This window comes from Sciurus carolinensis, chromosome 7, assembly GCF_902686445.1.
Source record: "Sciurus carolinensis chromosome 7, mSciCar1.2, whole genome shotgun sequence".
NCBI classification, from domain to species: Eukaryota; Metazoa; Chordata; class Mammalia; order Rodentia; family Sciuridae; genus Sciurus; species Sciurus carolinensis.
Genome location: NC_062219.1, coordinates 52733964 through 52759100, shown reverse-complemented (window position 1 = coordinate 52759100; position 25137 = coordinate 52733964). Strand labels below are relative to the sequence as shown.

The 25137-nt window shown below is 41.9% G+C and overlaps 1 pseudogene; it reads right to left on the bottom strand.

Moving 5' to 3' along the window:
• Positions 1-24949, bottom strand: LOC124989219 (protein phosphatase 1 regulatory subunit 14B-like; annotated as a pseudogene).
• Between the last annotated feature and the right edge of the window lie 188 nt (positions 24950-25137).

Here is a 25137-nt window from a genome sequence, read left to right as displayed (position 1 = left end):
CACCATTCACCTGGGTCAGGGACCCTTATTTCTTCTGGGGTGTACTCAGCTTCTGCACTTCTGCCCCGATCTTGTCCAGCAGGCCAGAGATGAAGGCCTCAGTGGGTTTGTAACAGTCAACCAGCAGCTCCTTGACTCTGGCAGCCCGGGTATCATCGCTCTCCATATCCAGGAGCTCATCCACGTCAATCTCCTGCTCTGGGATCTCTTCTTCCTGGCAGTTGTAGAGGTGCGTGAGCTGTTCCAAGATCCACTCCTCTTGGTTGAGGCGCTTCCGTAGCTCCTTGCAGTTGTACTAACGCCGTGCCCCCTGCGGGGCCGCTGTCTGCCATGGAGGCCGTGGGGGGCCACGTGCTGCGCCGCCACCTCCTGGTCCCCCACGGGCTGGCTCCGCTGGCTGGGGTTAGCTCGCAGGCTCGGTTGTGTGTGGCCCTGCAGCCAGCGAGGCGGAGGGGGCGCCCAGGGGCAGCTGCAGCATGCGGAGCCCCCAGGCCTGCCTGGCTGTGCCCCGCCCCCTCCCGCCGTTCTACCCGCCCTTTGTCCCCTGCAGCCTCCGCCAAAGCCGCTTTCTCTCCGTCATTGGGATTTTAATTGGAATTGCATTGAATCTGTATAGCACTTTTGGTAGTATGGCCATTTTGACAATATTAATTCTGCCTATCCACGAACATGGGAGATCTTTCCATCTTCTAAGGTTTTCTTTAATTTCTTTCTTTAGTGTTCTGTAGTTCTCATTGTAGAGGTCTTTCACCTTTTTTGTTAGATTGATTCCCAAGTATTTTATTTTTTTCGAGGCTATTGTGAATGGGGTATTTTTCCTAACTTCTCTTTCACTTCATCACTTATGTGAAGACTCATCACTTATGTATAAAAATGCATTGGCTTTATGAGCAGTGATCTTGTAACCTGCTACTTTACTGAATTCACTTATGGGTTCTAAAAGTTTTCTGATGGAATTTCCGGGTTCCTCTAAATATATAATCATGTCCTCAGCAAATAGGGATAGTTTGAGTTTTTCTTTTCCTATTTATATTCCTTTAATTTCTTTGGTTTGTCTAATAGCTCTGGCTAAAGTTTCGAGGACAGTGTTGAATAGAAGTGGTGAAAGAGGGCATCCCTGCCTTATTCCAGTTTTTAGGGGGAATGCTTTCAGTTTTTCACCATTTAGAATGATATTGGCCATGGGCTTAGCATAGATAGCCTTTACAATGTTAAGGAATGTTCCCACTATCCCTATTTTTTCTAGTGTTTTGAGCATGAACGGGTGCTGTATTTTATCAAATGCTTTTTCTGCATCTATTGAAATAATCATGTGATTCTTGACTTTAAGTCTGTTGATATGGTGAATTACATTTATTGATTTCTGAATGTTGAACCAACCTTGCATCCCTGGGATGAAACCCACTTGATCATGGTGCACTATCTTTTTAATATATTTTTGTATGCGATTTGCTAAAATTTTGTTAAGAATTTTTGTGTCAATGTTCATTAAGGATATTGGTCTGAAATTTTCTTTCCTCGATGTGTCTCTGTCTGGTTTAGGTATCAGGGTGATATTGGCTTCATAGAATAAGTTTGGAAGGGTTCCCTCCTCTTCTATTTCATGGAATACTTTGAGAAGTATTAGAATGAGCTCTTCTTTAAAGGTTTGTAGAACTCGGCTGAGAACCCATCTGGTCCCAGACTTTTCTTTGTTGGTAGGTTTTTGATGACCTCTTCTATTTCATTACTTGAAATTGATCTTTTGAAATTGAATATGTCCTCCTGGTTCAGTTTAGCTAATTCATATGTCTCTAGAAACATATTGATGTCTTTGAGATTTTCTATTTTTTTGGAGTATAGATTTTCAAAATAACTTCTAATTATGTTTTGTATTCCAGTTGTGTCTGTTGTGATATTTCCTTGTTCATTCCGAATTTTAGTAATTTGAGCTTTCTTTCTCCTTCTCTTTGTCAGTGTGGCTAAAGGTTTATCAATTTTATTTTTTCAAAGAACCAACTATTTATTTTGTCAATTTTTTCAATTATTTTTGTTTCAATTTCATTGATTTCAGCTCTGATTTTAACTATTCCCTTTCTTCTACTACTTTTGGTGTTGCTCTGGTCTTCTTTTTCTAGGATTTTGAGCTGTAGTGTTAGATTGTTTGTTGATTTTTTCTTCTTTTATTGAATGTGCTCCATGAAATAAATTTTCCTCTAAGTACTGCTTTCATAGTGTCCCAGAGATTTTGAGATGATGTATCTTTGTTCTTATTTACCTCTAAATATTTTTTTATTTTCCCCCTGATGTCTTCTGTTATCCATTCGTCATACAATAGCATATTATTTAATCTCCAGGTGTTGGAGTAGTTTCTGTTTTTTATTCTGTCATTTATTTCTAATTTCAATCCATTATGATCTGATAGAATACGAGGTAGTATCTCTATTTTCTTGTAATTGCTAACAGTGGCTTTGTGGCATAATATGTGGTCTATTTTAGAGAAGGATCCATGTGCTGCTGAGAAGAAAGTGTGTTCACTCTTTGTTGGTGGTATAGTCTATATATGTCCGTTAAGTCTCAATTATTGATTGTGTTGTTGAGATCTATGGTTTCTTTGTTCAATTTTTGTTTGGAAGATCTGTCCAGTGGTGAGAGAGGTGTGTTAAAATCACCTATTATTATTGTGTTGTGTTTGTTTTTTTTTTTTGGTTCCTGGAATTGAAAAGGATTTGTTTGACGTATATGGATGAGCCACTGGGGCATAGATATTTATGATTGCTATGTCTTCCTGATTTTTGGTTCCCTTAAGCAGTATGAAACGTCCTCTTTATCCCTTCTGACTAACTTTGGCTTGAAGCCCACATTATCTGATATGAGGATGGATACTCCAGCTTTTTTGCTGAGTCCATGTGCATGGTATGTTCTTCCCCATCCTTTCACCTTTAGTCTGTGGGTATCTCTTTCTATGAGATGAGTCTCTTGCAGGCAGCAAATTGTTGGATCTTTCTTTTTAATCCAATCTGCCAGTCTATGTCTTTTGATTGATGTGTTCAGGCCATTAACGTTTAGGTTTATTATTGAGATATGATTTGTATTCCTGGTCATTTGGCTCAATTTTGTTTTTTGACATGACTTAGTTTCTCCTTTATTTGGCTATTCCTTTAGGGTAGTTCCTCCCTTTGCTGATTTACATCATTGTTGTTCATCTCTTCCTCATGGAATATTTTGCTGAGAATGTTCTGTAGTGCTGGATTTCTTTTTGTAAATTCTTTTAGCTTTTGTTTATCATGGAAGGATTTTATTTCATCATCAAATCTGAAGGTAAGTTTTGCTGGGTATAAGATACTTGGTTGGCATCTGTTTTCTTTCAGAGCTTGAAAAATGTTGTTCCAGGCCCTTCTAGCTTTTAGAGTCTGGGTTGAAAAATCTGCTGATATTTTTATTGGTTTCCCCCTGAATGTAATTTGATTTTTTTTCCTCTCACAGCCTTTAAAATTCTGTCTTTATTTTGTATGTTAGGTATTTTCATTATAATGTGTCTTGGTGTGGGTCTGTTGTAATTTTGTATATTTGGAGTCCTATAAGCCTCTTGGACTTGATTTTCCATTTCATTCTTCAAATTTGGGAAATTTTCTGATATTATTTCATTGAACAGATTGTTCATTCCTTTGGTTTGTTTCTCTGTGCCTTCCTCAATCCCAATAATTCTTAAATTTGGTCTTTTCATGATATCCTATAATTCTTGTAGATTCTGTTCATGTTTCTTACCATCTTCTCTGTTTGATTAACTGTGTTTTCAAGATTAAATATGTTGTCTTTAATGTCTGAGGTTCTGTCTTCCAGGTATTCTGTCCTATTGGTTATGCTTTATAAGGAGTTTTTAATTTGGTTCATTTTTCCTTCAAGGATTTCTGTTTGGGTTTTTTTCAGCATCTCTAACTCTTTATTGAAATGATCTTTTGCTTCCCGCATTTGCTCTTTTAACTGTTGAGTGGTGCAATCATTCAAAGTCTACATTTGCTCTTTCATCTCATCATTTGCTTCTCTGATCATTTTAATTATGTACATTCTGAACTCCCTTTCTGTCTTTTCTTCTGCCATGCTGTCATTGGATATTATTGATGTAGAATCTAGGTTTGTTTGGGACATTTTCTTCCCTTGTTTTCTCATATTGCTCAGATATCTACCCCTCTAGTAGTGAAACTCTGAGATATTGAAGATTTCCTCTATTGACTTATAGTGTCCCTGTAGATTTCCAATAACTCACCTCCTAACCTTCAGTAGCCTGAAGTCTTGGAGGAACTTGATAATGCAGTGCTCCACAAGGGAGCTGCCCCTCTAGGGGTGGTAACCTTAAGGTGGGGTATATTCCCTGCTATTGGGCAGAGGCCCCTCCACTTGTTGACCAAAGTCAGCCAAAGGGGGACTAGACTGAGGGCTGGGGCTTGACTGGTCTGGGCCTATGTCTCTGGTTCTATTGCCTTGGTGGGAAAGCCTCACCCGGTAGGGAAGACTCACCAAGTGGGGAAGTCTTGCTGGGCAGCCCTCCTCTGTGACGTTCCCAGGGGTCTGGACCTCCTCCTGGTCCAGGGAGCCTTGCCCCGCAAGTGAGTCTCTCACTGGGCAGCCCTCCTCTGGGATGTTCCCTGGGGACTGGACCTACCGCCTGGGCCTGGGACCCTCGCTCTGTGCCAAAGCCTCTCGCCATGCGGCCCTCCTCTGTAATGCTCCTGGTTGACTGGGTTCACGGCTCCAGTGGGGGAGTCTCACTGGGCCACTCTACTCCACGAAGTTCCCTGCATTCTGGGATTACTGCCCCATCCTCCTTTTCTTGACTCCTGGGTCTTGTGAAAGGTCCTCCAGTCTCCTGTAGGTGTCTCAGGAAAGGAGCCGCCCTTCCGATGACGATGGCCATGCCCTCAGGAATAATTCAAAATGCCTGCACCAACCTCCAAAGGAGCTGGGGAGCCCCAGCGAGGGTGTGCTGAGTCAGCACAGAGGCAAGTGCAGTGTCCCTCCGCAGTAGGGGGGCAGGCAGGCTCATCGATGCCATCCAACCTCAGTGAGGGGGTCGGGCAGCCTCCCTGGTGTGGTTCTTGGTCTGGTCACATCTGCACCAGGTCTGAAGCACCCAGGACTGGAAGTGCCATTTTTTTCTTTTGTTGCTTGTTTTTTTTTTTTTTTTTTGGTGTCATATCTAAGAAACTATTGTCTCTTCCAAGGTTACAAAGGCTTATTCCTGTTCTCTTCAGTGAGTTATGGCCCAGGCTTGAACCTCCTTCACAATGTTGAATAGAGATGGGGAGAAGAGACATTCTTTCATCCTTCCATGACTTTTTTTTGGTATTGGGAATTGAACCCAGGGGCACTCAACCATGGCACCACTATTATTGTTATTTTGAGACAAGATCTCCCTAAATTGCTTAGGGCCTGGCTAAGTTGCTGAGGCTGGTTTCAAACTTGTGATGCTCCTGCCTCAGACTCCCAAGTCACTGGGATTATAGGTGTGCCCAACCATGCCTGCCTGGCAAAACCATAAAATCTTAAACAAAAAAACAAACAAACAAAAAACAACAACAAAATAAAACTCTGATTAAAACCGGTTGCTTCACAGGGGCAGTGATGCATACCTGTAATCCCAGCAGCTCAGGAGGATGAGCCAAGAGGATCTCAAGTTTGAAGCCAGCGTCAGCAATTTAGCGAGATCCTAAGCAATTTAGCAAGAACTTGTCTCAAAATAAAAATACCAAGAGTTGGGGATGTGGCACAGTGGTTGAGCGCCAGTGAGTCCAATCCCTGGAACCAAACAAACAAACAAAAAAGATAGGTTGCTTCTATCTTTTGGCTATTATAAATGAGGATGCTATGAACATGAAATATCTCTTTGAGATCATGCTTTTAATTCTTTTGGATGTAATCCAGAAGTTGAATTTCTAGATTAAATGGCAATTCTACTTTTAACTTTTTAAGGAAACACTGTACCATAATACTATAATAAAATAATACCATGGTGATAATTTCTTTTTAAAAATTCTTAGATTTTACCAGTGAATCCTGAATTTTCTTTGAGGATAATTTTATTTTACTATTAATTCTACCTTTGTATTTGTTATATGTATGTTCAGATTTTCCATTCCTTTTTGAGTTAGGTTGGAATATGTCAATTTTTATCTAATTTATTGTCATATATTTGTTCATAATATGCCCTTATAATTTTCTATTTATTTAAAAGAAGTCCGTAGTAATGGCCCCTCTTTCAAGTCTGATTTTAGTAATTTTTTTCTTCCTTGATCAGTCTTGCTAGAGTTTTGTCAATTTTGTTGATATTTTAAAAGAATCACCTATTTTGGGGGAGGGGGGTTGTTATTGGGGATTGAACCCAGGGTTGCTTTACCACCCTCAGTCCTTGTTTATTTTTTATTTTGAGATAGGGTCTCGCTAAGTTGCTTAGGGCCTCACTACATTGCTGAGGTTGATCTTGAACTTGTGATCCTCCTGTCTTAGCCTCCTGAGTGGCTGGGATTACAAGCATGTGCCATCACACCCAGCAAGAATCAACTTTTTATTTCATTGATTTTTCTCTATTGCTTTTCTACCCCCTGTTTATTTTCTGTTCTAATTCTGTTTTCTTCCTGATTGCTTTTGGGTTTAAATTGTTCTTTTTCTCTTTGTCCTTTTGGCTTAATGCTTTGTTTACAGGGATAAAGCATAGAAATCCGTGTAAAATAGAAGTCCTTTAGAATATGTTCTCTAAGGAATTGTTTCTTTTTAGTTAAAACATTGTTTCTGGGCTGGGGAGGTAGCTCAGTTGGTAGAGTGCCTGCCTCGCAAGCACAAGACCCTGGGTTCAATCCCCAGCACCGCAAAAAACAAAACAAAAAAAACATTGTTTCCTCTAGGAGTTCTTTTTAAACGTGAAGTGCTCCCAGCAGAAAATTGCCCCCAGTGGTGGAAAAAATGCCAGTGTTCGCCACATGAGGGTGAATTAATTGCTCAGATATTTTTAAAAGCCTAGGGTGGTAACTGCCTTTCTGGTGGAAAAGGAAGGAGGGGAAGAGGAAGGGAAACTTCCCTGTTTGAGGCAGGGCGGGGATGGTCAGGAAGGGGTGCTGACTTGTTTGACGTTTGGGGATGAAGTGTTGAGAACTGGCAGCGGAAGGAAATGAAGCCCGCGAGGTGGGGCTCCTGCTGGTCCCAGCCCGCGGGGAGGCTGAGGCCGGCGGATGGGAGGATGGTTTGAGCCAGGACAACCCACCGAGAGCAACGGAGCCCGAAGGCAGGGAGAGGGGAGGGGAGAGAAATGAGGACCCTAAAAAGGAAAAGGTCCATCATTCACTGAATTCATGGCCCTTCCCACATTATCACTTCTTCTTCTTTTTTATTTTTTTTTTTTATTTTTTATTTTGCTGTGCTGTGGACACATTATTTACTTCTTAATCAGCACAAAGTTGAGACATTCCCAGCCACTGATAGTTCCCTTCAGTGTTTCCTATCATGCCATTTGTGTCGTGTCAGCTGCTTACTATTTGAATGGTGATGAACTTTCAGAATCTACAAGACAAATAAATCAGAGCCTCTAAAATCTGATTTTTACAAAGATAGAAGAATCAGTGAATATTTACATTACAAACATTTGCTAACATTGCGAACAAAATTCAGTGTAAGGATCCCTAAAATTATTGGCATCTTTAGATTTAGAGGATTCCACTTCCAAAACTTCTCAGGAACATAATGATCTTTTAAAATAAGGCACACATCTCTGGTTATAAATTGAGAAAAATAGGAAAACTGTTATTTGGATTTCTTTTAGATGTATAAACCCTGATCTAATTCTTAGAACAACTGATCAGTTTGGCCCATTTTTATTCACTTACCAGAAACATGCAAACATAATATTTTGTCCCTTAAACATGTCCAGAGGCCCTGACACTTTTTTTTTTGGTAAAGCTATTTATTGACTCCCCAAAACCCTTGTCCCCGCTCCACCCCAGAGCTCAGAGCACTTAGCCAGCTGCATGGCAGACAGTTTTAAGCTTTAATTTATTAACAACTGAGAAAGTTTAAAGGATTTGCTGAGATACATCCAGCCTGTACCACATGGTTGAAGTCCAAACCTGCCCTTTAAGTATTAATGGTCTGTAATAGTTGGAGGTGACCCAGTGATAGTATTTTGTTTCTTTTGGCCACCTTTTGTAGGGGGATTGGATTTCCATAGAATTTTTCTTTAGGATATTTATTTATTTTTTATTTTTTAGACTTTAAAGAAAGCTGATATTTTTCACACAAATTCTTCTATTTAGCGTGTCTTTTTTGTTTGTTTGTTTGTTTTGTTTTGTTTTGTTCTTTGATTTTTTGTGGTACTGGGGATTGAACCCAGGGCCTTGTGCATGCTAAGCAAGGTCTCTACCACTTAGCACATCCCCAACCCCCAAATTCTAATTGCTGCTTATACCATTTTTCCCTTGGGCTTAGCCACAAGGAGACCAGCCCAAACTGGCAGTTGTGAATTTTGTTATCCCTGCAGATATACTTTCCAAAAAATAAGAAGACATGAGTTTTTATGCCTGTTCTCTGCTTTCTTGCCTTCTGTTGTTCTAGGATGCTGGGTAGCTGCATGTCCTCTAGGCCTTGTTCTGTTGTACACCCTACCCAGGGGAGGGAGGGGTCACCAGCAGCAAAGAAAACAGCAGCAACAGAGCGATCCCCAAACAGAGGTGCTATCTTCTCAGGCTGCAAGGGGACTGGCTGTCTAGGTCAAGTCATTCAACATTTCCAAGCCAGGTCTCTGGCTCTCACATCTCCAGATGAGGGGAGTTTCAGGTCTCATTTTCCGGATAGATGAGGCTGATGCCAGTTTCTCCAAGGACTAATTTTGGCTTCATAAAGTTAATCCTCAGTTCCTTAGTCTGGTCAGATCTGAAGATATGAAATTTCGGGTTAAACATTGGTATCATAATATCAAACCTTGTTGCTAATTGCATCCTTCCCAAACTGCAGTGAGCTATCGACAGCCCCACAAAATTAAGTTTTCTTAAATTTTTGCCAACTTTGTCAAGATCCAGAATCCCAGCCATCCTATCTGGGTTGCCAAAACCGTAGGAAAGATTTACATTTATTCACTTCCCTCTGAAGATTCAATAATTGTAGTCTGTGAAAGAAACTGACAATATGCAGATAAAAACACAGAACACTATATGCCTGAGGCATGGGAGTATTAGACTCCCACAAATAACTTTTAAAGTAGATTTCATTAATAGAGCTAATATCTTTGTTTGTTTTTTGCTTGTTTTTCAGTCATACTGGGGACTGAACCCAGGGCTCACGCATGTGAAGCTAGCACTTTAATGCTGATGAGCTACATTCCCAGCCCTATGTCTTCATTTTAATTAGTCTCTCTGCCTTTGCATACACCTAGGTGTTTTGAAATAATACCGAATGGAACAACAATCTGGCAGACACAGCTTTTTCAGACAAGGAGACATTTCTGGCCAGCTGAGGCAGAACAATTACTGATTTAAATCTCCAGGTTTGGAAACATCGAATTTGGGGACAACTAGCCCTCTTATGAAATTAGGAAAATACACTTGAAACCCCAGGAAGTCCTAGCTCCTTTTGACTTGAAAAGGAAGTCTCCAGGAAGTCGGAAGGAGTCAAAACCTGTGAAATACCCTGGGAGGATGCTAAAGGGCTGGGAACCCCCACCCTCACAGATGCCCAAGAAGCTAGGAGCAAGATCGCCCACTGCCTTAGGCCTGTGGGCAGGCTGGCCAACTAAATCCACACATGTAGATCATATTGCCTGGTTTGCGTTTCATTTCCCTGCCTTTTCTTTGAAAGTTCTGCTTATCTTGAGACTTCCAAAATGGAACTTTTCTTTTTGGTTGGTTGTTTTGAAGTTTTTTTTGTTTTGTTTTGTTTTTTTTTTTCAATTAGAGCTCTATAGTTATACATAGTAGTTGGGGTGAGATGGAACTTTTGAAACAATGAAATTTCTTACAGCTTTCTTCAAATTTGCCTTTGACTAAAACCTATTTTCCTACCAATTTGACTCCAAATATTTCTGGAGTAGCTGGTGGCATCTTGAGCCATCCTGCTAACAGTTTCACATTATGTGTGTGTAGAGGCTGTGGGAGACTCTTCAGTCTTGGCTAAATGTTGAAAACTTGAAGCAGGTTCCATTTCCATTTGGAAGTCCTGTGTTGAGTAGCTCCATCATTGTGGTAGGTGGTGGTTATAATCAACTTCCCTTTTAATAGCTTAATTTATGTGGGATTTTTTTCCTGTTGAAATATTAAAAAGGGAACACATAAGTATTTAAATGCACTAGCATTTCTTCATATAATGAGCTAGATGGAGTTTGGAACAGATGGGCTGTTAGAAAGGAGTGCACTGTAGTTGACTGAAGGTGACAAACTTCTGACCCATTTTAGGTCACAGACTATTTCCGACCACCTCCTCACACACTGTAAAACTAAATAGTAAACTGCTTAGGAGATCATCTTCACTTCATGCAATGGGATGGGGTGGGGGTCAGTGAAAGTCATTGAGTGGCTTAAAGGAAGCAGGAGAATGTCACTCCTGAGTGCCAGGGGTTTATTAGTGGGTGTTGATACCCAGCTACCATGTCCCCATCCAGAGAAGCCAGACTTGCTCCTTCTTCTCCTCTTCCTCCTCCACCTCTTTTTTCTGCTCCTCACATTCAACACATAACTAAAAATAAATGTAACTAACAGAAAATATCAGAGGACACACATTCCATTCACTCTCAGAAATTATTGAAGGTCTAGGTTTACTAGGCTATTGGACAAAACTATGAAAAAGACAGATATGTTCCTGCTTCATGGAGCTTCTACTGGGAAAGATGACATAAAAGTGAACAAATGATATGCAAATTAAAACCACCCTAAGATTTCACCTAACTCCAATTAGAATGGCTATTATCAAGAACACAAGCAATAATAAGTGTTGGCGTGGATGTGGGGAAGAAGGCACATTCATACATTGCTGGTGGAGTTGCAAATTGGTGCAGCCACTCTGGAAAACAGTATGGAGATTCCTCAGAAAACTTGGAATGGATCCACCATTTGACCCAGCTATCCCACTCCTCGTTTTTTACCCAAAGGACTTAAAATCAGCACACTACAGGGATGCAACCACATTAGTGTTCATAGCTGCTCAATTCACAGCAGCTTGATTGTGGAACCAACCAAGATGCCCTTCAACAGATGAATGGATAAGAAATTGTCCACACACACACACACACATACATACACACACACAATGGAATATTATTCAGTCATAAAGAAGGAAAAAATGGATGGAGTTGGAAAATATCATGCTAAGTGAAATAAGCCAAGCTCAAAAAACCAAAGGCTGAATGTTTTCTCTGATAACTGGACAATGATACATAATGAGGCGGCGGGGCAAGAGAAGAATGGAGGAACTTTGGATGGTGTAGAGGAAAATGGGGTGAGAGGGGATGGGGGACAGAAAGATAGTGGACTGAGACAGACATTATTACCCTATGTATATGTATGATTACATGACTGGTGTGAATCTACATTCTGTACAACCATAGAAATGAAAAGTTGTATCCCATTTGTGTAAAATGAATCAAAATGCAGTCTGTAAAAGTAAAAATTATAAAAAGGGGAAAAATTTAAAAAAGAACAAATGATAGTGTTACAAATCATGATAAAATTTAGGACAGAAGCACACTGTGGCCAGGGAATATCAGGGGGTGCTTCTGTTAGGTGTGGTGGATCTTCATCTCTGAAGAAGTGACACCTGAGCTGAGACCTGAGGGGCAAGGAGCCAGTCACTTAAGGAACAGGAGGACCAGAGCCCTGGGGAGAAGGAATGGTGCAGGCAGAGCCCAGGAGCCTGAAACCAGAGAAGGCCAGGGTGCTGGAGGGCCGTGAGCAAGGGAGGGTGGCCCCAGAGGAAGGCCAAGGTTAATGTGGATCGAAATGGCGCTCGACTTTGTTAAAGCTGCTAGGGATACCATAGCAAAACACCACAGACTAGGTGGCTTCCACAAAAGAAATGTTTATTATCCGATTTTGGAGACCGGAAGTCCAAGATCAAGGTGTCAGCAGCGTTAGACTCCTGAGGCCTGTCTCCTCGGCTTGCTGAGGGCTGCTTCTTCAGCATTTTCATGTGAACTTTTCCGATGCCTGAACATCCTTGATGTCTCTCTGTAGGTCCTAATTTCCTCTTCTGACAAGTACACCAGTCATGAAGGATTAGGGCCCACTCAGACCCTCTTTGAGCTGGACATGGTGGCACTTGCCTAAAATCCCAACGATATAGGAGGCTGAGGCAGGAGGACTGTAAGCTCAAACGCTGCAAGATGCTGTTTCAAAATTTAAAAAAAAAAATAAAGGAAAAAAGGAAAAAAAGACTCTTTTTGATCTTAATTACTTCTTTGAAGGGCTTATCTCCAAATATAGTCACATTCTGAGGTTCTAGAGGCTAAGACTTCAACATATGAATTTTGGGAGGACATAATTCAGTTCATAACAATGACTTAAGGTATTTCAGATCTGCTCTTTTTTTTCATTCTTAGTATATATAAATTTCATTTAGGAACAAGAAAAATGTGAACATTTCAGAGTAATGTTAGTAAAGTAATATGTGGTATTGAAAATTTTTTCATTATCTTTTTTTAGCAGTGATAAATATTTTAAAAATATCTTTTCATACATATATATAGGGTAATAATGTCTGTCTCATTCCACTGTTTTTCCCATCCCCATCACCCCACCCCTCCCCTCACTTACCTCTGCACAATCCAAAGTTCCTTCATTCTTCCCTACCCACCTCCAACTACGGATCAGCATCCACTTATCAGAGAAAAAAATTTGGCCTTTGGTTTTTTTGGGATTGGCTTATCTTGCTTAGCATGATATTTTTCAACTCTGTCCATTTACCTGCAAATGCCATAGTTTTATTCTTCTTTATGGCTGAGTACACATTTTCTTTATTCATTCATCTGTTGAAGGGCATCTAGGTTGGTTCCATAGTTTAGCTATTGTGAATTGAGCTGCTATAAACATTGATGTGGCTGCATTGCTGTAGTATGATGATTTTAAGCCCTTTGGGTATAACTGATGAGTGGGATAGCACTCATCAGTCAAATGGTAGTCCCATTTGGTAGTCCCAAATGATAGTACCAGTCAAATGGTAGTCAAATGATAGGGTCAAATGGTAGTTCCATTCCCAGTTTTCTTAGGATCAGATTTGCTCTTAATAGCAGTAGAATACCTTCAAAGAGTCTGAAACAGGTTGTTTTAGGCGATATGACAAATGCTTCTAATTACCAATTGCTTACTAACAAAACTCTGATTTCTATTCAAGGTACTCAATGCGTGCATTCAAAAATGCAAATTGATTGTTCCCTTGCTCAAGTGATAGTATAGGTGGTTAATGAGATATAATTGGAAGGCTACTTAGTGGACTTCAGTAGTTTCAAAGAAGGCCATTGTTTTATGGCTTAAAAAAGATATGTGCATTTGCCCTAAATTCTTTCTCCTTTTTCTTAGCTGGGAAAAGGATACAATGCTAGGAGGTGCAGTAGCCATCTTGCAACCATAAGGATGGAAGGTTCATGCCAATAATATAGAGCAGGCAAAACAACAAAAACATGCAGGCATGTAGAAGAAGCTTGGTTTTCAGATGACATCCTGAACAGTTTATAAGCTCTGGTCTGCTCACACCCAGACTACCCTTCTCCCCACTTCCCATGCCCCAGGTCCTAGGATTGAACTTGGGGGTGCTCTACTTCTGGGATACACCCCAACCCTTTTTATTTTTTTATTTTGAGACAAAGTCTCATTAAGTTGCCCAGGTCTTTTTCGAACTTGCAATCCTCCTGCCTCAGCCTCCCGGGTAGCTGGGGTTACAGGCATGTGCCATCACACCTGGCTAGCCTTTTTGTTACATGTGGAGAAATAAATCCCCTACTTGTTTAAATCCCTGAGGTATGGGTTCCTGTTACAGTTGAATAACACCTGACTGACACAGAGGGCTGGAGTGGGAGAGGAATACCAGTTCAGAGGCCTTTGCATTGGTCCAGACCGGAGATGAAAGGGACCTGAATCAGGGTACTGGCAGGGGACTTGGAGCAAAGTGGGTGGATTCCAGATATGATACCTTGCCTGAGCAGTCGCCACACAGATACCGAGGATTTTCCCCTCGCTTATTCAGGCCACTGAGTCTGCTTGTTTAAATATTTTTTGTGTCGAGGAGGTAACCCAGGGTTCTGCACATAGTAGGCAAGAATTCTGCCACTGCACTATATCACCAACCCCAAAAGGCTTTCTCTTAAAGTCTTTTTTTTTTTTTTTTTGCAGTACTGGGGATTGAACTCAGGGTCTTGTGCTTGCAAGGCAAGCACTCTATCAGCTGAGCTATCTCCCCAGCCCCATCTCTTAAAGTCTTCTACTCCTCCCTAGTGTGGTGAAATGCCTCAAATCCCAGGAGACTGAAGCAGGAGGATTGCAAGTTCAAAGCCAGCCTCAGAAATTTAGCAAGGCCCTAAGCAACTTAGTGAGACCCTGTCTCAAAGTTTGAAAAAATATAAAGAAGGCTGGGGATGTGGTTCAGTGGTTGAGCATCTCTGAATTTTAATCCCTGGTCCTGTAGGCTCCATAAACATTTTTAGAACACCTACTCTGTACTAGATCTTATACTTTTAAGAGGTTTTCTCCTGGTTACTCAAATTTGTATGGATTGTTCCTTGTGATGTCAGTTACTTTCAAACTGCACACTTCAATATTTTCCATTCTATTACACTCCATTAAAAAAAAAAAGATACTGGAGTAGGAGTATAGTTCAGTGGTAGAGCGCTTGCCTAGTATGCCTAAGGCCCTGGCTTTAGTCCTTAGCATTCACCAAAAATAGATTCTGGTCACTCTTGCTACCCACTACAATTGCTTTCAAGTCAGTGTAGTGGTGCATGACCTCAGCCTCAGTATTTGTGAAGCTGAGGTGGGAGGATCACTTGAGCCCAGGAGTTAAAGGCCAGCCTGGGCAGTGTAGCAGAGAGGCTATCTCAAAAAACAAGTAAATAAAGTTCCTTTCATTATCCACTTGATGAGTCAAGAGCCAGTGTTTTTGTTTGTTTCTTCTGTGGTGCTGGGGATTGAATCCAGGGCCTTGCCCGTGGTAGGCAAGCCCTCCAGCACTGGGCTACATCCCTAGTTTAAGGCCTATAGTTTGAAACCTCAATCTGTATTATTCTGTTGCACTCATTCTTTATTATCCAGTGAGAGATCTTACATTGATTTTTTTTTTTTTTAATTTTCTGTTCTGGGGATGTAACTCAGGGGTGCTTTGCCACTAAGCCATATCCCCAGCCCTTTTTAAAAAAATGAAATTTTGAGACAGGATCTCACTAAGTTGATGAGCCTGGCTTTTAACTCATGATCTTCCTGTCTCAGTCTCAAAAGTCATTTTCATTATACCACCATTCCCGGCTGTTGTTTGAACTCTTAATGTTATTATTAAATCAAGTCTTAAGGGCTGGGGATGGAGCTCAGTACAGAGTGCTTCCCTAGCATACCTGGGTTCAATCTCCAGCACCACCAAAAAAAAAGCCCCAATCTTAGATGTTGGTGTCTTTGAGTATTCAATGCATGGGTTGGTTGATCTGGTAAGGTCAATGCCCCCTAAGACGTTAGCAAAACTGAGCTAGGGCAAAGGTACTTTATGAAATTTCAAGAAAACCAGGAGAAAAGGGCAGGGTGATGGGGTAGGCAGTGGGGCAGGGAGATTTTATTGGCACAGCAGGCCTTTTGGTCCTTGTCACTTTTCCTTGGATCTACTTTAGAGGACTTGTAGAGACTTGAGACCTGGGGAGGTCTGAGCGGTTTCCCAGAGCAGGTAGACCAGAAAAAGCCAATAAACAAGAAACCGAAAATAACCTTATTTCTGGAGCAAAGTTCACTATTCCAGTCTCGTGTTCTCTGGGCATGGTGCCTCCATTTATTAATAAGAGACATTTCTGCCTCCTGTACCCTATGAGTGGGAGGTGGAAATCTCCTGGCTTGCAGGGGCATCTCTGGTAGGTAGTCCAATAACTTCCTGTCACTTTGGTTCAGGGGAGGGTCCAGCTACCCTTGGGACAGTCACCATTTTTTGCTTGCTGAGAAATCACTTTTCTTAAGAAGAATGTTGCAGCTTTAATGAGGCAATCTGGAGCAGACTCCAAGGTACACAGTCATGTGAAAAAAACAAGGTGTAATAGCATGAATCATCTTCTACCATTACGGGCATATTTGCACATACACAAAGTATCTCTGCAAGAACACACAGCAGACTGGAGCTCATGCCGTATTATGTTTAAGAACTAGCTGGCGGAGTGATAGGGAAAAGGGGAGACATTTTTCTTTTTTTCTTTTGAGACAGTCTTGTTATGTTGCCCAGGTTGGTCTCAAATTCATGGGTTCAAATGATCCTCCTGCCTCATCCTCCCGAGGTGTGCCCCACCATGCCTGCCTGAGACGTTTTTCATGAGTATTCTTTTTTGCGTTTAAACATTTTTATCATTTATATGTTCTAACCCATCCAAATAAATTATTTCTAATAAAAGCAATTTACATAGTCCCTAAAGGTGACATTTATGAGACATATGTAGTTACATAGCTTATGCTATCGTTTTAAGTGAACCACTATATGTATAAAACAGCAAAAGTAAAAGTAGACAAAATTGTAAGTATCCAGAAAAAAGACTAGAAGGGAGTTGGGTCCAATGACAACGTCTATAATCCCACTACTTGGGAGGTTGAGACAGGAGGATGGCAAGTTCAAGGCCAGCCTCAGCAATATAGTGAGACCCTGTCTCAAAACAAAAGATTAAAAAGGGTTGGGGATGTGGCTCAGTGGTACAGCGCCTCTGGTTTCCATCTCCAGTAACACACACACACACACACACACACACATACACACACGACTGTAAGGGCATATACCACAATATTAATGGTGGTTTCTGAGACTATAGGTAGTTTTTTTTTTTTTTTTTTTTTGATTTAAAAAAAATTCATTTAGCAATTTTGACAATCTAGAAAGTTTTGACTAGATAACAGACATCATGATTAAGTAGAAAACACAATAAAAAGTAATTATCACTGAAAATATTGCACACTTCAGCTGTTTCCTCCAAATTTGCTTTATATAATTGGATGGATATAAATTAGCAAACAGAAATTTAAGCAAGATACATTAACATTTTAACAAAACCCGATAATCTAATTTCTTTCAATTTTTCTCAAATTCATTTGAGTGTTTCCATCATGGTGCTCATAAGGAAATTAAACAACATACGGCTACTACAATTGAATGTCAAATTAAGTACTTATGACATACTAAATTCTTCTATAATACAATTATGAAGAATCTTTAAGGAACTTATATTTTGTATGTAGAAAAGTGTTAAGAGTCAAACATTCAACTCAATAAAAACAAGAAACATTTCTGATTCCTTTGTTAGGTGGAGACTGCTTCTTCTTTTGCTAATAGTTTTTTAGCTGTAATATCACTGAGCTGAACAGATAAATCACCTTGAGTACATAAGGAAAAATAAAAACATGCTAAATGGATAAACATTACTATTACATCTTTACTAGACCATCTCTACCTCTAACACTTCAGAAGCTTAGAGATTTAGAGTATTCTTACATTAACTGCAAGAAAAATTAAAGGAGAAATTCCTTTTTTGAAATCACAACTATGAAGTCATGTGGTTATACAATATAGGTAGTTTCTTTAGTTCTTTCTTCTTTTCTTTATTTTCCAAAATTTAATTATTTTATTTCATAATGATGAAAAACAAGCAACATTTTTAGAAAAGGGAATTGCTTTTCTTCCCGGGTGGTAGCAACTGCATTGTCCAGACAAGGACGAACCCACCCATATGGTCTTGATTCCACATGTCAAGAAGAATTTGACGTTGACCAGAAATGAAGCTATGAGCAGTGGGACAGAATCCAACACAGGACAAGACAGGATTTCAGCTGCCTTCCACCCGAGGGGTTTCCTTCACCTTCACCGTGGGTATTTGTCCATGGTGGGAGGGATGAGTTTTTCTGGGTAGATAGACCTATTCCTTAAAGCTTTCTCCACCTACTGTGCTCACCTTGTGGGATCACCTACTTTTCCAAGTTCTTTCTAGTTAGTAGCTCATGATTTCACATTTAGCCTCTGTACTATCTGGTGTTGTCCATCTTGACTCTCTACCTCTGGCTGCTTCCCCAGTTGGTGCTAAATGTCTCTAACCTCTACCTCCTGCTCGACATCTCTCTGCTGGGGCTGGAGCTCAGTAGTAGAGCCCTGGCCTGGCACGTGTGAGGCCCTGGGTTTGATCCCCAGCATCTTAAACAAACAAAACCCACATTTATATAGTCTCTGCCTGCTGGAGAGCACCCAGGTACATCAAACAGCGTAAAGTGGACATGTCGTTCCCCTGCCAACCCCACTGTTCTCCTTGTACTCCCCGGCTCTGTTAATAGCACTACCACCCACCTGGGGTCTTGAGTTCACCTTCACTTGCTCCCACCCTATCCCCTCTCTCCCTGTCTGTTCCGGCAGTTCTCCTCTTTTCTCCATACCCTCTGCCTATCATCCTTCACCTGTCAGTCTCCCAGTTTTTAGTCCAGTCTATCACAATTGAAAACCTGATTAAGGCCAGGCATGGTGGCTTGGGAGGCTCAGGCAGGAGGATCTCAAATTCAAAGCCAGCTGCAACTTAGTGAGGCTCTAAGCAAGTTAGTGATAACCTGTCTCTAAATAAAATACAAAAAAGGGCTGGGGATGTGGCTCAGTGGTTAAGCACCCCTGGGTTCAATTCCTAATACAAAACAAAACAAAACAAAACAAAACAAAACAACAACAACAAAAAAAAAAAAAAAGAAAAGAAAAAGAAAAAAAAGAAAAAAAAACCCCACAAAAAATTGATTAAGTAAAAAAATTGCTACCTACTTAATGACACATAGATAAAAATTCAGATTTTTTTGTATGGTAGGAAAGATTCTTCATAATTTCTAGCTTGCCTCTTTGACTGCATTTGGCTGCATCCCCAACTACTGTCTAAATTACACCAGCCTTCAGTTTCTTAATGTTCCCTGATCAAAATATGTTCTCTATAGCTCTGTGCTTTTGTATGCTGTTTTTCATCTCTAGTAATCTCCTACACATCTTTCCAGGGTTTCCTGAATTGTTACCTCTTTCCTGAAGCCTTCCTAACCTCCCCAGATGTTACCTGTGACTCTCCTCTGCTCTGTCTAGGCCTTAAAACTTGATCTTTGCCACTACTCAAGAGCAGGGTTTGGATCTTCTCTCTCTGACGCTCTTTTTTTTGTACAAGGGACTGAACCCAGGGTGCTTAACCACTGAACCACATCTCCAGCCCCTCCCCCCACTAAATTTTTTTGAGACATGGTTTTGCTCAGTTGCTAAGGCTGTTTTTGAATTTGAGATCTTCTTGCCTCAGTCTCCTGAGTAGCTGGAATGACAGGTGTGCGCCACTGCTCTGGGCTCTTATTCTTCTTTATATCCCCAGAATATACCCTTGCAAGTAGGTAGAGACCAGAGGCACCTTTCTCAAAGAAACCTTCCCTTTCACTCATTTTCCTCATTTTCTTGTCCAGCCTTTCTCCTCTCAGTCAGCAGACCTAGGCTATGTGGAAGATGATATGCATGATAAAACACTCATGGCTTTGATTTTATTCTGTTGTTAATTTTCATCCTGGTCTTTGTAAAGGTTTAATAAATAAGCATGGATTCTCTCTTGGCCTTGGTCTACAGTTGAAACAAGAGGATTATATTACAGCTGAGAATCATCTGAACAAACAGGGAGGGGGAACATCCAATTGTGCAAGAAGGAAAATGCCTTTCAGGCCCTTGGAGGAGAGTGGCCTGCTCTGATCCTCTGGCTTTGATCTTCAGGGCTCCATTAGAACAAGGTATTAGCTTTAACCAACTTGTTTCTGTGCCAGAAAATGCAGACCAAGGGGTCATACTGAGAAAAAGGAATAATAACAACAATGGATTGCTGTCAGCGTGTCTGATGACAATAGCACTAGGAGACAAGTTTTTCTCCAGTGGGGACAGGGAGTAGGAGCAGCCATGACTGTGATCTAGAGACGGAAGAGGAAGTATTTTCTCCCTGTCCCCAAGTGTGCTTAACCAGCTTTCCTGGAGCAGCAGCCCCCACTGACCAGAGACACTGCCCAGGACTTCCTGTTCCTGCCTCCAGAGGATGATCACCATGTGGACAGAGTGGGGACATGAGGGAATGAGAGCCACCACTAAGAAATCAACAACATGAGTGTATCAAAGGACAACAAGGGATGAAATGCTGTCCCTCCCCCCACCTGGCTTTTTGGTGCGGGGATCAAGCCTAGCCTCTGGCATGCTATGCATGTGCTCTACCACTGAGCTGCACCCCAAGTCCCTAGATCCCCAGGATGCCTAGTTTCTTTCTTTTCTTTTTGGTACTGGAGATTGAACCCAGGGTCGCTTTACCACCAAACTACATTCTGAGCTCTTTTTAAATTTTTTTTTTTTTTTAAATTTTGGGACAGGGTCTTGCCAAGTTGCTTGGGGCATTGCTAAGTTGCTACAGCTGGCCCTGAACTTGCAATCTTCCTGCCTCAACCTCCCAGGTGCTAAGCTTTTCAGTGCTGTGACCAAAAAAAACTGAAAGAACAATTTTAGAGGAGGAAAAGTTCGTTCGGCTCACAGATTCAGAGATCTCAGTCCACAGATGGCTGACTCCACTGATCTGTGCTCAAGGTGAGGCAGGACATCATGTCAGAAGAGTATGATGGAAGAAAGTGGTTCAGGATGTGGCCCCAGGATGCAGAGAGAAAGGCACCTCCACCTTCCAGGGACAAAATATACACCCGAAAGCCATGCCCCCAATGATCCACCTCCCCAGCCACACCCTTTCTGCCTATAGTTACCACCCAGTTAATCCATTTAAGTGAATTAATCCAGTGATTAGGTTAAGGCTCTCATACCCAACCATTTCACCTCTCAACTTCCTTGCATTGTCTTACACATGAGCTTTTGGGGGACCCCTCATGTCTTAATCATAAAATAAGTACCCCATCTCTCTGGTCACACCCACCCCCTGGTCATAGGCATGTGTACCTTCCTTTGAGCCCCCTTTCCATTCTGTTTCGCTGTCTGTTGCAGACTCAGGTCAAAGGTTGTAATTGCCAGGATTATTTGTAGAGCTGTGGTTTGATTTAATATAATTGAGATGGAATACGAAAAAAAAAAAAAAAAGGGTAATATTTTTGAGCCCAGGATAGTCCTTTAGCAGCCAAACCATACCAACAATCAAAGAACACACCTCCTTCTAGCCCAGCAAAGACCAACCTCCTCTCACTTCTAAACTTCCAAAGTCATCATCTGTAACCACCAAGACTGTGACTTTTCTCTGAATCCTCTCCTTGGGAAAAATAACAGTACCCATCACAAAATCAGGAGGCAGGTGGTCTCTTCTTCAGGGTTGTGAAGCCTTGGGGTTGTTTTCACTTTTTCAGGTGCGCCCCCCTCCCCCATCAGTGCAGCACCTGATGTGTCTTCCCTCCCGCCCCCCAGGACCTCATTAACATCCTTCTCACTGCCCGGACAACGCATAGCAGGGGGAGAGAGGCCACCAACTGCCATCTCCTTCCTGTCTGTGTTTGTTTCTTTCCTAGGGCCCCTGTAACAAAGTGCCACACACAGAGGGACCTGAAATTTAGTCTCTCACAAATTTTGGACCCTGAAAGTCCCAAATCAAGGTGCCAACAGGTTCGATTTCATCTGGAGACCCTGAGCAAGCCTCTTGTTCCACGCCTCCCTCTTAGCTTCAGGAGGTTGTGGGCCATCCTCAGCGTTCCTTGGTTCATAGACACAGCACTCCAGTCTTCGCCTTCTTGTTTTTTTTTTTTTAGCAATAAAATATTTGTTTATTTATTTATTTAAAAAATATATTTGTAGATGAATGTAATACTTCCATTTCATTTCTTTAGTTCTGTGTGGTGCTGAGGATCGAACCCAGTGCCTCACACGTGGTAGATAAGCACTCCACCACTGAGCCATGTCTCCAGTCCAGTTTTTTTTTAATTAAAATATAAAAAATGACACATATTTATGGGGCACCATGTGATATTTTGATATCTGCCTCTGTCTTTACATGGTGTTCTCGGAGTCTCTGTTCTCAGAAACTGCAGGCATTGGATTTAGGGCCCACCCTAACCCCATATGACCTCATATTAGCCGATTACATCTGCAGAAGCCCTATTTCCAAATGAGGTCACATTCCAAGGTTTTGTCTGAACATGAACTTTTAGGGACACTCTCCAAACCAACGCAGTGTCTTCCCAACCACGCCATTCTCACAGCTCTCAGGCTTCTCTTTCCCCTCCTGGGATCTCCCTTCTCACTCCCTCCCTACTTTGTTCCTCTCTGTCAGTCCTCGGTGGACTTCAGACCTGATCCTTACCTTCTTTTGTTCTAACTTCTTGTTGTTCCTTCTACAGCCTCTCTCCATCCATGTGGACATATAAGCTTTAAGGAAAACAGTTGGGCACAGTGACACACCCCTGTAATCCCAGCAGCTCAGGAGGCTGAGGCAGGAGGATTGCTAATTTGAAGCCAGCCTAGGCAACTTAGTGAGATCCTGTGTCTAAGTATAAAAAAGGGCTGACAGGGCTGAGGTCATGGCTCAGTGGTAAAGAGCTTGCTTAGCATGTGTGAGGCACTGGCTTCCATCCTCAGCACCACATAAAAATAAATAAATAAATAAAGGTCCATCAACAACCAAAAAAAGGGTTGGGGAATATGGCTTGGTGGTTGTGCCTCTGGGTTCAATCCCTGGTACCAAAAAAAAAAAAAAAAAAAAAAAAAAAGGGAAAGCCTAGGACTAGGACCATAACAAAACCTGTTTCCAACTGCACTGCTCCCACTGCCAATCAGAGATCTTCAGTGTAAAACTCTAAAGGTTCATGACTCTCCCCAGACCCTGCCCACCAATCTGCCCTCCTTAGTCTTAGGAGTCATTCCCTACTTCATTGAGAAAATGGAGCCATGGAGCACCAAGAACCTGAACAACCTGCTCCCCCTCCCTTTTTACCTACATTTACAACTAGTCTCACTGTCTCTCTCCCACGTCACAGGCTAAGCTGATCCTCTTTGTAGGTCAGCCCAGCCCCTTGTGGTCCCTCCAGCCATCTCTGCTTTCTCCCTTATTCTACATGCATGTTTAAGCCATTCCTGTCTTAAAACAAGCCGTCCTCTGATACTATTTCCTCCGAGCCAATGCCTTTTCTCTCTTGGTTAGCTAAATTTATTGAAAAATAGTCTCTGTGGCCTACACACCCTCTCCTCCCAATTATTCAGCATCCCTAGATCCCTTAATGGGACGCAGTCACTCCTCCTTCCTTCCCTGTCCTCAATCCCAATGACCTGTTTGTCCTCTTAAGGTACCTATCCTGCTTGAAGTAATTGTGTCTCCTGGGCCAGATTTGGAGCAGGGTTCGGGCAGGGTTTTTGACCTGGCACAGCATAGTCATTCTATAAATATCTGTGCCATGTGTAAGGACTATAAAAGTCAGCTTGTTCTGGGCCTCATTGCTTCCACCAGGCCCAACTGCGGTGTCAAGTTTTCCTTGGTGCAGTTGGATGCACGAAGTGGGTCACAGGGACTAGAGACACAGCACTTTAACAGAACAAGTAAACAGATCCCAATCTCCCAGGGTCTCCTCCTCCCTGTGACTGCTGCTGATGCCACCTTTGAGTGAGTGGCAACTGGTGGCAATTTGGGCAGGCAAATAGGACAGGGGCTGAGAGGGCTGCTCTTCCAATGCACCAATAGTCTTTGCCTCTGCTCTGAACTAAGGCTTGTGTAGGTACAAGATAGCACATGAACCCAGCATGGTGGCGCATGCTTGTAATTCTAGCAGCTTAGGAGGCTGAAGCAGGAGGATCATGAGTTCAAAGTCAGTCTCAGCAATTTAGAGAGGCCCTAAGCAAGTCAGTGAGACCCTGTCTCTAAGTAAAATATTAAAAAAGGGCTGGGGATATGGCTCAGTGGTTAAGTGCCCCTGGGCTCAATCCTAGTACCAAAAAAAAAAAAAAAAAAAAAAAAAAAAAAAAAAAATGGATCTGTGGACTTTACTTCATGGGACTATTCTTTGACGTCCATACCCTTTCCAACACCTCCAAGTCATAGTGGTGGAACAACTCCTTGCTTCCACATCCAAGTGTCCTTTGTCATTCTCTGGTGCAAGAGTAGCCACAAATTATCAAAAAATTACAATGTGACAGATTTCAAGGACCTGAATAGCACCATGAAAGTTGGGTGCTTTGCCTACTCCATCTGGTCTTTCCAACAATCAGATCAGGTAGGTGCTTTTTACAAATGACCAGAGACTTAAGGAAGTGAAATAACTTGCCCAGAGTCACACTGCTAGCAAATGGCAGAACACTTCCTAAACCCTGATCTGGATGATGGTAAGGCCCATAGCTGCAACCACAACCCTAGTGTGTTAGCTTTCTGTAGCTGTCACCAAAATACCTGACAAGAACAACTTAGAGGAGGAAAGGTATATTTTGCCTCATGGTTTCAGAGGTTTCAGTTCATGATCAGCTGACTCCAAGGCAGAAACGTCATGGTGGAAAAAGAAAGCTGCTCAGCTTATGGCAGCCAGGCAGCAGAGAGAAAGAGAGAGAGAGAGAGAGAGAGAGAGAGAGAGAGAGAGAGAGAGAGAGAGAGAGAGAGAGAGAGAGAGGAAGGGGCCAGAACAAGGTACAGTCCCCAAGGACTTACTTAGTGACCTACTTTTTTCAACCCTGCCCCAACTGCCTAGTTTCTACCGCCTCTCAGTAGTCCATTCAGCTATCAGTGGATTAATTCACTGATGATGTCAGAATCCTCATGATCCAATCACTTTCCAAGAGCCTCACCTCTGGCCATTGTGGCGCTGGGGGGTAAGCTTTCAACATAAGAGCTTTGTGGGGGGACATTCCAAATCCAAACCATAACACCTCACCTGTCATTTTGCCTCCAGCAAGTTCAACCTGGATCTTAATTTTCACTTGCTCTCATGCATAGTGGTTCTGGGGTGTACTAACCAGGTGTAAACGGCCCCCATGACACCATTC